We start from the raw sequence: 6,521 nt of genomic DNA, 5'->3' as shown, positions 1-6,521 counted from the left end.
TTCGGGCGCCGCTTCGCTCAGCGCTCGGGTTTGGGCGCGAGTCCCGAGCCAGCGCGCAGGGTCTGGCCGCGCTGAAGCCTGGGGAGGAGCCCACGATCTTCTCCGCACGCAGCTCCTACTGGCGTCAGGTCTAGCTTTGTCCTTAGGAACAAAAACTCCTGAACTTGGACAGAGTGTTAGGGACCGAACTTATACCAAGATGAGGAAACATGTGAAACTGCCTTGTGAAGTTTAGACTTGTCAGTGGAGGGGTTCGTGCGGCTGTCCTCAGCACCTCGAGTCGTTCTCCATCGCCATGTGGAGCTCAGTTGTAAGAGACTCGTGTTTGCCCCTTTGGTGTTTGGCAAGTTAAACGGGACATGGGTTTAACCCTGCTTTAAAGGGGAAGGAAGTGCGCTCAGTCTTAAATCTGGGCCCAGAGCTCACAAACGCTTTTGTCCACCCCGAGTCCTCAAGTCCCTGGCGAAGAGCCCAGCAGCACAGGGACGGATGGGTGGGCTTTGTGATCCACTGCTGTACTTGTGGGATGCCTTTGGGACTTCTAACTATTCGGTTTGACCCATGAGTGACACAGAGGGAGGCCGGGAAGTTGCCAGGGCCAGTGTCTATTTAAAGACTGGAAACTGAGCAAGTGCCCAGAACTGGGAACTTTCCAGCCCCTGGGCTCAGCCTCACAGGAATTACTTTTTTTTTTTTTTTTTTTTTTTTTCCTTTTGTAGTGCTGAAGATGGAACCCAGGGACATTCTACCTCTAAGCTACACCCCCAGCCCCTATTTTATTTATTTTCAAACAGTCTCATTAAATTGCAGAGGGGCTGGGAGCGGGGTGCTGAAGCTGGCCTCAAGACTGCAATCCTGCAGTCTCAGCCTCCCAAGTGGTAGTAGGATTGGGCCACGATGCTCAACCTTGCTCTTTAGATCTTTAAATTTGAAAGGTTTAGTTCTCCCTGTTGCCAGTGATGTTTCTTCTCTAAACTATACTATTGATACTATTCATTGCTAAGGTAACAAAAGTCGGAAGCCAGGAACACTACAAACTAGTCTTTTGAGGCAGAGACTAAAGGAGCGCAGGGCAGGTTCTGAGGCTCCCGTTCAATAACTACGGACCCTACTCCAAAATGAAAAGGGTTGGGAGTGTAGAGCAGGGGTAGCGTGACCCCCAAGATACACCCCCAGACCTATTTATTTTGAAACTGGGTCTCACTGAGTGGCAGAGGGCCTCACTAAGTAACTGAAGCTGTCTGTGAACCACCATCCTCCTGTCTCAGCCTCCCGAGTGCTGGGATTACACACGTGCGCCACCATGCCTGGCTTGTCCTCGTGTTCTTAAAGTTGCTTTTTTGTTTGTTTTTTAAAGCAGGCCTGGCAAAGTTCAAGATTCTGAGGAATGCAAGGTACGCACCACGTGGGAAAGCTTTGGCTTGAGTTAATGGTAGGATGGAAGTCTTGGCCAAGGATGAGAACTCTTAACCTGATTGGACATGTTTCTGTGATGGGTTAAAGGATTTACCTGAGGCCAACTTGATAGGGGATTACTAAACAGTCACACCACTGCTTTGAAGATGCTGCTTTAGGCAAAAGGCGGGGGAAGCCTCTAGCAAATGGTTAATAAATAAGCCATGAGAAAGATAAAAATATTGGGTTGAAAAAAATTTTTTGTATGTAAACATTGCTGAGTCAACAATGGGTAGTACACTGGGGAATTCTTACCTGACAGGTTTTGTCAGCCTAGTCTAGTGACCGCTGTGTTTTGTTATTTAGTAATTATTGACCTAATTGCCTGTGATATTTCTTTATAGGTCTGATGCTTGAAAGAATCCGTGAAGTTTTTCTGGTGTTATGTGACTACGTGTACAGAATAGAGGTTTCCATCTGATCCTTATATGGTGGTAGCAGGGATAAAGTATGAGAATTTTCTACCAGGTAGCTAGGTTGGGCCCTAGAAGATTTTTATAGAATTGAATTCTTTTGTGTAGGGGGAAAGATTAGGGATTGAAACCAGAGGCATTCTGCCACCAACCTACACCCCCAACCTTATTTTGAAACAGGTTCTAAGTTATGAAAGACATTACTAAGTTGCTAAGACTGGTCGAAACTCTGCAATCATCCCGTCTCAGCCTCCTAAATACTGGGATTACAGATGAACAAATCCCATTCTTTAAGTAGTTTATTCTATCAACTGTCCCTATTCTGAAACTTGATATAGTATTAACACCACAAATGAAGTCTCTGTTCACACGCTTTACAAAGATGACCAAGGCAGGTTCTTTAAGATAAGTTTTACAATAATTCTAACTAAACTAGCTATTTAAGACAAGTCTGTACAGTGCTTTAATTTATAGTCATTGTAAAATTTTATTCTTTTGACTATTGTACAGATGACATGCGCTCTTATAGTTCAAGCATTTTTATAGCAGTGCTTATTATAAATTTCAAGTTGTTCCATCACTTTTGTGATGAGATTTGACCCTTTTGGCAGAAACATCCACTGAGTCAGGGAGGGCTGCTGACTACTGGGGCGGGAGGGATTTTTTTTTTTAACTTCCACAATTATTTTACATCTTCACTTGGGTGGTAATCACTGTGTATTTGTCAAATATCATACTTAAGAGGGTTGGTTTAACTAAATATAAATTCCTACTTCAATAAACATGACTTTAAAAAATCCTTTCTGGTCTCTTTACATTTATAGAGAAATCTATGGGAAGGTGGTGTTGAAATGAAGATCATTTTCAGGGTATAAGTCACACGCCCAATATAAAGTTTACGTTTATGAGTGATGAAGACAGCAGCGCATATTGCTCTGTTTTGTTAGCAGTAGCACTTTGAATCACACCTGAGGTGTGGCGCTTTTCCCGGTGTGAAGATTGATTGGCAGTCACCACAAGGTAGCAGAAAACGGGGATGGGAATTCTGTTTCCCTGTGTCCTGTTGATGTTACTATGGGTTCCTTGTAGCCTCCTATTGGCTGATTTCTAGTCCAAGTAACTAGCCTAGGCCCACTATTGATTAGCAAGGTGTTGGTTACAGAGCCTGATGAAATGTAAACCATTTGGTTCATCTGAAAGTTTGAAAAATACGCTTTCCCTTAGAATGAGTTGGAGTCTTGGTTGTGAGTCCTTGTGTTTTAGGCATAGCCCAGAGCCTGTCGAGCCCTGCCCTCCTGACCAAGGGTGGGAGCTCCCCCTAAGGCTCCAGGTGTCTGTCTCCCATTCATTAGCATCTGGGGCCTGGTGGCACAGACCATTACAGGTTTTCAGGCCAGCTTCAGCAATTTAGGAAGAGTCAAAATGGAAAGGGATGGGGGTGTGTCTCCAAGGGAGAACTCCCCTGTGTTTGCTCTGCAGTACCACAAGGCAAAAAGTCCTGGCATAACCAATGATGGGAGTTACTACGGTTCAGCAAGAGTGATCTTGCCCTCCCCATACAGTGCATCATGCACGCGGCGTGTGACAAGGAGGTTCCCATGTGGCTTAAACTGTCTTGTGCACCAGTACCCTAAAGAGGCAAATCTGAAGTGTTCGGAGGGCTTATTCATTCCAAGTGAAACTTGGGCCTGAAGAGAATATGACTAAAAGAAATGTGATTAGAGGAGTTTTTTTTGCTAATGCCTGAGTTCATTAAGATGTTAGGACTCCAGTCACTAACCTCCAGATAAGGTGATGCAGCTCACCCACCATCACAGTCAATGCCATGGACATGCCAGTCCAGGTACACACTGAGGCACATCATTTGTCTTCAAGGCTTGGCTTACCCTTTTGTCTCAAGTACTCCACAGCGTCCCTTGAGTCCAAGTAGATTTTGCAGTTAAGATTAGTATTCAGACTAAAGTATGTATCTTTTGAAGTCCTTAAAACCTTGAGATGTATGGCAGATGCCTGCTGGCCTCCTACTGTGTGATAAGTCCTATGGTAGAGACAATTCCCTTTATGGAGTCACAGTGTGACATCCATTTCACTGGAAGGTGAAGCTGGTTAGGATGTGTTTTGGTTGACTTCTTTTAGGAGGGATACTTATATTTGGTACCTGTGTCAGAATCTGAAAAAGTCAATTGTTAGTACAAACTGAGGCATGTTTATAAATTATTTGTTCTAGCCGGGTGTGGTGGCGCACGCTTGTAATCCCAGCATTCGGGAGGCTGAGAAAGGAGGACGCCGGTTTATGGACAGCCTCAGCTACTTAGTGAGGCCCTCTGCAACTTAGTGAGACACTGTTTCAAAATAAAGAGGAAAATAGGGCAGGGAGTGTAGCTCGGAGGTTGAATACCCCTCGCTTCCAGCCCCCCCCCCTACAAAATTATTTGTTTATAAGTGATTTGGAGCCATTTATGAACAAATATCAAACAAGATAATAATTAGAAGAAAAGATACAATCCCAGCAAGAAGATAGCAGCATACAACACCAAGCCACTGGCCCACATGCTTTCATCAGCTAGTTTGGCTCTGACACTCCTAAGAGTTGTAGAGCCAACTGGCAAACTAGCAATTTGGCAATTGGACATCACTTCAAAATGGAGGAGGGAGGAGTCACTTGCTTCTGAGGCTTCCTGAATGTAAGTGAGAAGGTAACTTTTCCCTCATGACCTCAAGTATTTGAAGACAAGGTGACTAGAATCTAGAAAAAGTGGAGCTGGGTGCAGCTCTGCAGGCGGGAGGCGAGCTGATGGGCGCCCCGTGAAGCCTGGGCCCTCAGCTGGTTGTCAAGCCAAAGCCAAGGGCCACTCCAGGAAAGCTACACTCGGGTCATGTGAACAGATAAGGAGTCAGAGATGTGTTTGAAGGCCTTGCTTTTATTCTGTACTCAAAGATTTGCCTTTCCAAAATGTACCTTCTATTTATTAACGGAAAAACTCTGATTCCAATATTTTATAAAATTGTGGTTTATCACAATCTGGGACTCCACAACCTTGACTAGAAGGCCCCTTTGAAGCCTCTATATTGCAAGGGGCCAGTTGTCTTGAGATCCCTCCAGGGTTGCCATCCGCATCTCCAGGGCAGCTTTGCAGCCTGTTGCAGAGATAAAAGAGACAAAACTCAGTCAAACCAGTTGATGTAGGTCATGTTGGCTTGTTTCTGAGAACAGCAGAATGTTGTTGCTGGTGGGAAGGGGCCCAAAACCATTGACAGGGAACGCGTGCCTTGCCCTGTTACCTGTAGTCTCTGAGTCAGGAAAGAGCCTCTGTATCACAAATAAGCCTTCCATGGTGAAGAAACATGTGCAACCTAGGGAGTCATCATAGAGTCTAAAAGTGCACTCCAGTGTGACAGCCACCAACCTGTGTGGCTGTGGAATACTTGAAATGTGACAAGTCCACGTTGACATATGACTAGTGCAAATTGACATGTGTGTGTGTGTGGGGGGGGGGGAATCAGATCTGAAGAATGAAAAAAGCCGGGCGTGGTGGCTTGTAATCCCAGCATTTGGGAGGCTGAGACCGGAGGATCGCGGTTCAGGGACAGCCTCAGCTACTTAGTGAGGCCCTTTACAACTCAGTGAAACCCTGTTTCAAAATAAAGAATAAGCCAGCAGAGTGTGGTGGTGTACACTTGTAATACTAACATTTGGAAGGCTGAGATGGAGGATCGCAGTTTGCAGACAGCCTCAGCTACTTAGTGAGGCAATTTGCAATTTGGCGTGACCTTGTTTCAAACTAATGAATGAAATATAGGGTTGGAGGTGTAGCTCAGATGTAGAATGCCCCTGGGTTTCATCCCCAGTACCCCCCCCCAAAAAAAAAGAATAAAATATAGGCTGGGGATGTAGCTTGGAGGTAGAATGCCACTGGGTTCAATCTCCAGTACTGCGAAGGAAGGAAGGAAGGAAGGAAGGAAGGAAGGAAGGAAGGAAGGAAGGAAGGAAGGAAGGAAGGCAGGCAGGCAGGCAGGCAGGCAGGCAGGCTGGTTGGATATACTGGGTTGAATGGCAATATTCTACATGTTATAATGCGGTTTGCATTATGCTTAGCACTAGTCTAAACCACAAATCAAAATGGCCAATAGGTTTCTAATCTATGCTATCTAGAACCTTGGGGAAAAAAGTACAAAAATTAGCACATTTCCATTTTGTTTTCAGTTCTGGGGAATCAAACCCAGGTCCTTATGTGCTGAACAAGTATGCTGAGCCGCCACCTTGGTTTTCTAGGTAAAGAAACTCCGGCTCACAGAGGTTACCTTCCTGATCCAAGATGACAGAATGAGTAATAATAATAATAGCAATAGCAATTATAGTAAAAAATATTATATTGAGTTAAAAATAGCACGCAAAATGGAGAGTAGTGAAACAGCTTTTTTTTTCTCCCCAAAAACAGAAGTTGCAGGGGTAGAGAGCTAGTGCTACTTAGAAGACTTGACATAAAGTTACTCTCCTGCTCCTTGTTACTTATGTCGATGTTAAGTAAAAGACTTCAGAATATATTTTAAAATACATTCTACCACTGAGACACACCCCCAGCTACCCTTCCAATTCTTTTATTTGTATATATTTTTTTGAAACAGGTTCTCATAAATTGCTTAAGGGCCTTG

This window comes from Muscardinus avellanarius (assembly GCF_963383645.1).
Source record: "Muscardinus avellanarius genome assembly, chromosome: 9".
Lineage (NCBI taxonomy): Eukaryota > Metazoa > Chordata > Mammalia > Rodentia > Gliridae > Muscardinus > Muscardinus avellanarius.
The sequence above is the reverse complement of the archived record's forward strand: the minus strand, read 5'-3'. Positions refer to the sequence as shown.